The sequence below is a fragment of the Podarcis muralis genome, chromosome 1 (genome assembly GCF_964188315.1).
Source record: "Podarcis muralis chromosome 1, rPodMur119.hap1.1, whole genome shotgun sequence".
NCBI lineage: Eukaryota > Metazoa > Chordata > Lepidosauria > Squamata > Lacertidae > Podarcis > Podarcis muralis.
The window spans coordinates 15470691-15481116 of NC_135655.1; positions in this window are offsets into that span (position 1 = coordinate 15470691).

Genomic DNA, 10426 nt, shown 5'->3' on the forward strand with positions numbered 1-10426 from the left:
CTCTACCCGAAGGGCTGTCCAGTCCAAAACCAGTTTAAAGAACCACAAGACAGGACTGAGCAGTTGCCCATCTGGAACCCCCTTATTCTGAGTCAGACCCTTGGTGGAACTTTCTGAGTATCAACTATTCTGACAGACCCTGAGGCAGCCTTTCTCAACCTGTGGGTCCCCAGATGTTGTTGAACTACAACTCCCATCACGCCTAGCTAGCAAGGCCAGAGCTGAGGGATGATGGGAGTTGTAGTCCAACAGCATCTGGGGACCCACAGGTTGAGAACCGCTGCCTAGAGGATGGTAGTGGCCATTCTCTCTCTCTTTTTTTTAAGATATTTATTAGAATTTTACAAAATGAAAAAATACAAATACAAAATAAAAATAGATAAAAAACAATTCCATCTTTCCATCACTTTCTTTCATTAGCTTATTTCCCGGACCTCCTCACACCTCCCTTTTTGTATTCCAGTTCAATTTGTTAGTTCAGCAAATCCTTCCCCTCTTTGTTTATCCTAATCTTTAATCTTAAAATAATGTAACATAAAATTTTTGTCTATTAATAGTCCATTTTTTTTTCATACTCCTGATAGCATTATAGCTAAAAACCACATAACTTTTCATCCAACATCATTCTAACATTCATTAATTTTACAATATTTCTGTAGGTAGTCTTTAAATTTCTTCCAAACTTCTTCCACCGACTCTTCTCCCTGGTCTCGGATTCTGCCGGTCATTTCTGCCAATTCCATGTAGTCCATCACCTTCATCTGCCATTCTTCCAGGGTGGGTAGATCTTGTGTCTTCCAATACTTTGCAATAAGTATTCTTGCTGCTGTCGTGGCATACATAAAGAAAGTTCTATCCTTCTTTGGCACCAATTGGCCGACAATGCCCAGGAGAAAGGCCTCTGGTTTCTTCAGAAAGGCATATTTAAATACCTTTTTCATTTCATTATATATGGTAGTGGCCATTCTCAGCCTTACTTGAATTGAACTTTCTGCATGCAAAGCTGAAATCATAGGAGCCAACTCCTAGGGGCCGAGGGGTCTTTGCCCCCACCTCAAAATAAAACATTTGCGAGGGCCACCGCCCCCAAATTGGTGGGCATTCCAAATCTGCAACCTGTTGGGGAGTTCCTTTCCTTTTTAGTGTTCTGCCCTTGCATATTGATGAGAGAGGCTTCCTCCTCTGCTTCCTTTACCGCACCAGTCATTGCAGTACATGCCTTCTTCACCCTTCTGCATGTAACGCTTCCTGCTCTCTGTCTCGTCTTCTCTCAAAGGGAAACAACCCCTGTCATTTCAGCCTTTCATCACAGGCTGCTCCTGCTCCCTTAATCGCTTTCCCAGAGCAACTTTTGCCAGTCATATGCCAATTGCTGCTCGGATGTTGCTGGGGAGGGAGGGAGGGCGAAAGGCATGCATGAGAATGTAACTGAGCTGAATTAAAAGCACTTTGCAAAAACGCACAGACCGGCTATTATAACCATGCAAGTCTTTGTAGTGATGCCTTTGCCAGATGAAAGGAGGCAGGGACATTACGCTGGTGACCTCACAAATGGATCTTGCTCAGTTAAGGCTGCATTTCAGGTCGGCTAGGTGAACCCATTCCAAGGACTCTCCCCCCCCCCTCCCTGACATAATGTATGATTCAGGAGCTAATGCAAAAGATTGTAGCTTCACGAACAGGGGAAATGGCCCTGACATACGGCAGCCATCACATTATACTTCAGGATAAATGAAGAGGGGAAATACGTCTTTCATTGGTTTAGCTTAGTGGTGGGGAATCATTTGGCCTAGGCAGGCCAGATCTTTAAGCGGATTCCAACTACAATGGTACCTCGGGTTAAGAACTTCATTCGTTCTGGAGGTCCGTTCTTAACCTGAAACTGTTCTTAACCTGAGGTACCACTTTAGCTAATGGGGCCTCCCGCTGCTGCGCGATTTCTGTTCTCATCCTGGGGCAAAGTTCTTAACCCGAGGTACTATTTCTGGGTTAGTGGAGTCTGTAACCTGAAGCATCTGTAACCTGAAGCATTTGTAACCTGAGGTACCACTGTACTACATGCTCCCCCTGCATGTGTCATGCCCGCCCACCCTCAAAAAAATCTTATCCAGAGAACTGGGGGAATACCCAGAGCAGATTTGTGGCGTACACAGGGAGATGTGAGGGCAGGCATTTCCAATGCACAAATGGAAATCTTTGCACTGATGGGATGCATTAGTTCAATACCACCCTTGATCTCTCCCTCATCCTGCGCTGTGGTCTAAACCACTGAGCCTCTTGGGCTTGCTGATTGGAAGGTTGGCGGTTTGAATCCCCGTGACGGGGTGAGCTCCCGTTGCTCTGCCCCAGCAGCTCAAAAGCATACCAGTGCAAGTAGATAAATAGGTACTGGTGTGACGGGAAGGTGAACGGCGTTTCTATATGCTCTGGTTTTTGTCATGGTGTTCCATTACATCAGAAGTGATTTAGTTCTGCTGGCCACATGACCCGGAAAGCTTTCTGTGGACAAACACCATCTCCCTTGGCCTGAAAGCAAGATGAGCGCTGCACCCCATAGTCGCCTTTGACTGGACGTAACCATCCAGGGGTCCTTTACCTTTAGTCGGGGCACCTTGCACAGTCCTGCTGTCTCTCGGTGTCTAATATTCTTTGCCTGACCATAGCTTTTGCCTGGTCCAAGCCCAGACTTAGAAGGGCTTGAGGGGCAAAACCCTTTTTCCGGAGGGTGTTCAGAATTGCAGTCTGCCAGCCTGACTGGAATTGATCGCAGAGGATCAGTGGGGCTATCCCTCAGGGGGAGCAGATTCAATGTCAGCCATTTGTAAATTGATATTGAGCAAATGCTAGCCTCCACTCTCATCATCCCCGTTTCCAATCTAACCCATGCGTTTGAGACACATCTGGGGACTTGGAGGAGAGCTCTAAGAAGTCTGGATTGAACTCTCTCAAGGGGGGAGAAAGCAGAGAAAGGCGGACCCAAAAAGGAACCATACAGGAGTTGTGCCAAAGTTTTGGCCTTGTATAATTTTAGAGCTGCGGGGACGAAGAAGCCCCCTTGTGCACTGAAGAATTTAAGAATAAAATTTGCGGTTTTTTCTGCTGAGCTCCCGATGGAGTTTATGTGTAGTTTGTTGGTTCCTGAGGCCTGTACCACCATTCCTAGATACTTGTAGTTTGTCACTTGTTCTAATTCAGTGTTTCCCAAACGTTTTTGGGCAACGGCACACCTGTTTACCGGAAAAAAATCTCGCGGCACACCACCATTAAAGCCCCGCCCCCGTGACGTCATTCGGGGAGCCGGCGGCCCGGGCCTGAGCTGGAAGGAGAGGCGGTGCTTTTCGGCACAAGGCAATCGGCCTGGAATTGTTTCCCGCGCGCTGCGAAAGGGAACAGCTGCGGTCGCGCGAACCCTCCGGCGCTGGGAGGGGAAAGGGCGGAGTCGCAGAGCACCAGCTGGCCGAGCGGTTGCGCGCAGCGTTGCGCTTTTGGAGAGCGTGCGGCTGCTGCTAGGGGATCCGGGGACGTGAGCAGGCCTGGCCCGACCCGGGTTGAAGGAGGACAAGCCGGCAGCGCGCCAAGTGAGTTCGGTTGCGCACGACGGCCCCCGCTCCCCCCACCCCCGCCGGATCCTCGCCGCCGCCGCCTCTCGCCCGCCTCCCTCCCACGGCACACCACCCGATGTCTCACGGCACAGTAGTGTGCCGCGGAACACCGGTTGGGAAACACTGTTCTAATTTATGGCCTTGGAGTTCCCAGCTTCTAAGCTTTGGTTTTCCCCCCAAAAGCAAGTATCTTGGTCTTTTGATAGTTGATTTTGAGACATTCAGATTCACAGTATGCTGCGAGCTTTCTTAGTGCTCTTTTGAGACCAATGGGGGTTCTAGATAGAATTACCACATCATCGGCATATAGCAGGACCGAAATATGCCGATTTGCAAGCTTTGGCGGGTGGAGTTCTGAGTCATTGAGTGCAGATACTAAGTTACTTAGATAGAAATTAAATAGTAGAGGGGCCAATAGGCACCCTTGCCTGACTCCTTTGAAGGTTTTAATAGGGTCTGTTAGGTGTCCTACGCGGCTGCACCTGACTCTAAGAGCCGTGTTTGCGTGCAGTGGCCTGAATTAAGAGCAGGAGCCTTCTATCTATATTGGTACCCTGTAGTCTGTCCCAGAGTCTGGTTCTGGAGACTGTATCAAAGGCTGCTTTTAGGTCGACGAAGGCCGCGTATAGTGAGGCCTGCCCTCCTGATTTGTATTTGTCGATGAGATGTTGTAACATTAGACAGTGATCTATTGTGGACCTTCCAGGTCTGAAGCCCGCTTGTTCTGTTGCCAGGATATCTTCATTCTCTAGCCATTCTGTAAACTTATTAAGGAGGTGCTTTGAGTAGAGTTTACTAAACACACTTAATAAGCTAATCGGCCTATAATTCGCTGGGTCAGATAGCAAGTCGGATTGTACTCCTCACATATCAGCTGATGGATTCAACTGATACTATGCAGGGATTGGGTGTGCAACAGAGGGTCCCTGACAGGCTGGAAGTTCAATCCTGCTTGGGGGGGGGGTTTAATGCTGGGTGTGGGTGGGACATGGAGCTGTTCTTTTGGCAGAGCTGGTGGAGTGAACCCTCCCTCTCTACCATAGACAAAGAGAGTGGCAACTGGTAGATGACAATGAAAAAAATAAAAACTCCTGCTGATCTTATGCAGGATCTAGAAGACGTCCCAGGCTTTTATGCCTGGCAGCTGGACAGCAATTCAAAAGCTGGCATGTTCCTTTGCCAGCAGAGGTTAGTCCAATAAAAGACCAGCATTGTTTTTGTTATTTCGCAGATTTGGCTTTCCGTCGCAGTTCGTCAATAGCGGACTCTGAAAGGCGTCCTCTCCAACTCCTTTTATCCTTGCAGGTAGAATTAATGACATGGTTTGTGTGACAGCGGCAGCTGAAGGAAGCAGAGATGACTTTATCACACCCCTGAGATGATTTCCAGCTGGAACCATTGGAGGCCAAATGCATTAATTTCAGTTACTCTCTCTCTCACGCCCTGCCATCCACTCCCAGTACAGTTTCTGATGATCACGGCTGGTACCTCTCCTTGGCAAACCTATCAGGTTCCAATATGTAGCCTGTGAACAACAGAGACTGAAGTATATATTACGCTCTCTGCTGTCAGATGCAATAACTTAAATTTAGGAACAGAAGAAGAGCCTTGCTGCTTTGTTGTTGTTGTTTAGTCGTTTAGTCGTGTCCAACTCTTTGTGACCCCATGGACCAGAGCACGCCAGGCACTCCTGTCTTCCACTGCCTCCCACAGTTTGGTCAAACTCATGCTGGTAGCTTCAAGAACACTGTCCAACCATCTCATCCTCTGACATCCCCTTCTCCTTGTGCCCTCCATCTTTCCCAGCATCAGGGTCTTTTCCAGGGAGTCTTCTCTTCTCATGAGGTGGACAAAGTATTGGAGCCTCAGCTTCAGGATCTGTCCTTCCAGTGAGCACTCAGGGCTGATTTCCCTAAGAATGGATAGGTTTGATCTTCTTGCAGTCCATGGGACTCTCCAGAGTCTCCTCCAGCACCATAATTCAAAAGCATCAATTCTTCAGCGATCAGCCTTCTTTATGGTCCAGCTCTCACTTCCATACATCACTACTGGGAAAACCATAGCTTGAACTATACGGACCTTTGTCGGCAAGGTGATGTCTCTGCTTTTTAAGATGCTGTCTAGGTTTGTCATAGCTTTTCTCCCAAGAAGCAGGCGTCTAATGGGGCCCTTTATATGTCCAGCTGTCCTTTGTCAACAACAAATTGTCACCGTTTTTTGTGTTGAATATATGCTATATGCTAATTTATGGACCTATTAGGTATCTAAAGCCATTTGCACATGCAGAATGTAGGCACCTTATATATAGAAATGAGCAAACCAGTGATATTTTAGGGAGCAGGCAAGCAGGTGGGGCCCATTACTTACACCATAGGAGCCTACACAACACAAAACACTGTTGCTGTATGTCGGTTTTATTTTATTTGTTTTTTAACTTATAGTTTGGAATTTATCTTATATTTTGATTTCCTTAAGAATGGAGAGGTTTGATCTTCTTGCAGTCCATGGGACTCTCAAGAGTCTCCTCCAGCACCATAATTCAAAAGCATCACTTCTTCAACTATCAGCCTTCTTTATGGTCCAGCTCTCACTTCCATACATCACTACTGGGAAAACCATAGCTTTAATTATACGGACCTTTGTTGGCAAGATGATGTCTCTGCTTTTTAAGATGCTGGCCTTGCGGCTAGATCAGGGCAAAGGCCCATCTAGTCCCGCATCCTATTCCACAGTGGCCAACTGAGAAGCTCAATAGCAGTCTCTCCCTCTGAACTGGCATACAGAGAGAGGCATTTTTCCTCTGACTCTAGAGGTAGAAGCTAGGTACTATAGCTAGCAGCTATATACTCTATGAATTTGTCTTTTAAAGCCATTCAAGTTGTCGGAGTGAATTTCATAGTTTGACTGTGTGCTTTGTGAAGAGGTTCTTTGTCCTGAACCTTTCAACATTCAGTTTCATTGGAAGGTACTGCGTTCTAATATTTTCAGTGCCTACTAAAAACATTTTTCTATCCAGTTGTGTATTAACAGGTGTTTTAATCTGGGGTTTTTTAGCTTATCGTTGATTTATTTATTTTCCCAAAAAAATGTTTCAAAAAGGTTTTTTTAACTTCTTTTTCTTTCACTGATAATCTTCTTATTTTGTTCCTTTGGTGAGCTGCTTAGAGGTTTTAGGGTTGGGTTTTTTTATTTTGTTGATTGTGAAACAAAAAAAAGCTATATAAAGTTGGGGGGGGGGATAAATAGGCAATAAAAACTTCTATCCACTCCCAAACTGTGTGAATTTCACAAGATGTCTTGTGCTTCAGTTAGCGTAGTGTTTTGGAAAGGGCGGATTTGGTAGGTTTGCCTTTAAAATGCAAACTGAATCAAATTTCTCCACCAATCCTAGGCACCAGATCCCTGTAAACTCGGTTAGGCAGGGGGCCACACATTTTTTTGGCGCCACGGTTGCTTGAGATTTTAAAAAGGCAGGAGGTACACAGGAGGCAGCTAAAGCCAGCAATTCTCCTTTCCTCAAATAACAAGCATTCTGAATAAAACCCAAAGCTCCATGGCTCTGGTGAAAGGGCTCCAAATTGATAAACTGGCAAGAGTTCAGCGATGGCTGAGGTAAAAAAAGGAGAGAATTTGAGGGTCAAACTGTGCTTTATACGTAATGCATAGTGTGTATCTAAGGTCTCTTAGTTAATTACAGCCATGGGGAGGGAAATGTTTACACTGAATGCCAACCCTTCCACACAGCTATACAAGGCTGAACAAAAAGCAGAAATAGTTCCCGTTGGCAAATTAAGGCACATGGCTCCCCCCCCCCAAAAAAAAAATATTCTTTGGAGCTACAGTTTATATAATATATAATAAAACTTTATTTATATCCCACCCTCCCCAGCTGAAGCCAGGCTCAGAGCGGCTAACAACAATAAAAGTAACACAGTTTACATAAAATCACAATCAAATTAATTGAAATACATTCTAAAATCAATTCATTCTAAAATCAATTCAGAGTCAAATTAATGGCAAGCATTGGGCTAGAGTTCTATGAGGATTACAGAAGGAGGGGGTCAGACTGCCTTGGCCAAAGGCCTGGTGGAACAGCTCTGTCTTGCAGGCCCTGCGGAAAGATGTCAAGTCCCGCAGGGCCATTGTCTCTTGTGACAGAGCGTTCCACCAGATCGGGGCCACGTCCGAAAAAGCCTTGGCTCTGGTTGAGGCCAGCCAAACCTCTCTGTGGCCCGGGACATCCAAGATGTTTTTGTTTGAAGACCGTAAGGTCTTCCGTGGGACATACCAGGAGAGGCGGTCCCGTAGGTACAAGGGTCCTAGGCCGTATAGGGCTTTAAAGGTTAAAACCAGCACCTTAAACCTGATCCTGTACTCCACCGGGAGCCAGTGCAGCTGGTATAGCACTGGGTGAATGTGATCCCACAGCGAGGACCCCGTAAGGAGTCTCGCAGCGGCATTCTGCACCCGCTGGAGTTTCTGGGTTTACCCTCCAAAGCACTACAGTTCCCAGCACAAATCTACAGTTCCTAGGATTCTTGGGAGGCAGCCATGTGCTTTTGATGTCCTTTAACTGTGTATCCCAAATGCCCCCATCTCCCCAGACACATCCCAGCAGTCTCCAGGATTTCACACATAGGTCTTTCCCAGTCCTATCTGGAGATACTGGCCAGGGATTGAACCTGGGAACTTCTGTACACAAAGTACTGTATTTTTCGCTCCATTGTTGTTGTGTTGTTGTTTAGTCGTTTAGTCGTGTCCGACTCTTCGTGACCCCATGGACCAGAGCACGCCAGGCACTCCTGTCTTCCACCGCCTCCCGCAGTTTGGTCAGGCTCATGTTTGTAGCTTCGAGAACACTATCCAACCATCTCATCCTCTGTCGTCCCCTTCTCCTTGTGCCCTCCATCTTTCCCAACATCAGGGTCTTTTCCAGGGAGTCTTCTCTTCTCATGAGGTGGCCAAAGTATTGGAGCCTCAACTTCACGATCTGTCCTTCCAGTGAGCACTCAGGTCTGATTTCCTTAAGAATGGATGCGTTTGATCTTCTTGCAGTCCATGGGACTCTCAAGAGTTTCCTCCAGCACCATAATTCAAAAGCATCAATTCTTCGGCGATCAGCCTTCTTTATGGTCCAGCTCTCACTTCCATACATCACTATTCGCTCCATTAGACACACTTTTTTCCTCCTAAAAAGTAAGGGGAAATGTGAGTGCGTCTTATGGAGCGAATGGCGCTGCGCAGAGAGGTAGAGCTGCACAGCGCCCCTTCAGCAAAACGGGAGGAGGAACGGAGCCCCTTCTGTTCCTCCTCTGGCTTCACGGCGACGCGCCTGTCCTGGAAGCCGGAGGAGGAACAGAAGGGACTCCTTCTGTTCCTTCTCCAGCTTCGCTGAAGGGGCAGCTTGGCACGGTTATCCCAGAAGCCAGAACAGCCGCACGGTATCCCAGAAGCCAGATCCCTCTTGCTGTTCTGGCTTCTGGGATTCAGAATAATTTTTTCTTGTTTTCCTCCTCCCAAAACTAGGTGTGTCTTATCATCTGGTGCGTCTTATAGTGCGAAAAATACGGTAGATGCTCTGCTACTGAGCTATGGCCCTTCCTTGATTTATCGCCTGTACCTTATTCCCTTTCCGTTCTTCTTTTCCCATGTCACCAGGTAGTCTGTGAATGCTCTGTACGAAAGTTTTTAAAATCGGATGTAGGCAAACATTTGGGAAGTAACTTTTGCCCTCCTCCTGCTCCCCATCATGTCATTAGGCAATGGTGGTGCACAACAGGACTGTGAGTTGCTGCACATTTCTGCTCAATATGTTTTCTTAGATGTTATTTTGTTTATTCTCTAGCTACTTGTTAGCTTCGGCTGGTAATAGCCAGAGGCTAGTTAAAAAGAAAATCCTTCTGCTTTTTAGTTTCCAGTATGGAGACGCTTAGGGGCACGGAGGAGTTAGAAGGCCAAACTAAATAAAATGCCACTTCTCCGAATGCAATTTGCATGCATGCTTTTTGTTATGTAAATAATAGCCTTATGGAAACATGAACAGCCTCAGGACAGGGGGCACAGTGGAGAGGGGAAGTTTCTTTCTCTGCCTCCAAGGTCCTAACAAAATACTGTCTCTCAGAAGTTGCTATTTGCTCTCTCGGCACAAGAGGCTCGCTCGTCAACAGTTCTGATAATCAAGATGTTTCTCTTCCTTAATTTATAACTAGTATCTTGTAAACAAAACTGTCAGCATCGCCCTTGAGCCAGTGCCACCGACTGGACTCATCCACTTCAGCCCCGACTGGGCCAGGCGAGCTGGGGTAGCACTTCCAGAGATCACCTTCTGCACAGGAACAGGTCAAGGTGCTGTGGACTCACAACGCAGAGCTGTGAGCACCAGATTCACTCCCGAAGACAATCGTTGCACAGCAGAGTACAGCAGAGCATAAACCACTCGAAGAACAGCTCTGTAGAATAACTACTTTTATTCTATCTACAACTATCATACAAACTATATACAGAGCTAAATGGAGAAGCTGAACTGCACTGAGTGTCTGCAGCTGCTCTTAGCAGCAACCTTATCTATACAGAGATAACACTCTCTCTCTCTCTCTAACACTCAGTCTCTCTCTTTGATGTGAGGCTGGAGCGGAATAAGTAGCGAGCAGAAACCGTCCCCCTCCTCTCTGGAGAATCAGCAGAGAACATCAGCAGATTCTTGGAATGGGAGGGGTGAAATCTCCTCAAAAACGAAGCACTAAAAGGAGTTAAGAAGTAAAATGGAAGAGAGGATAAAAACAAGTGCTAAGGCTTGGTTATAGAGCAGAAACTTGCCTTAGAGT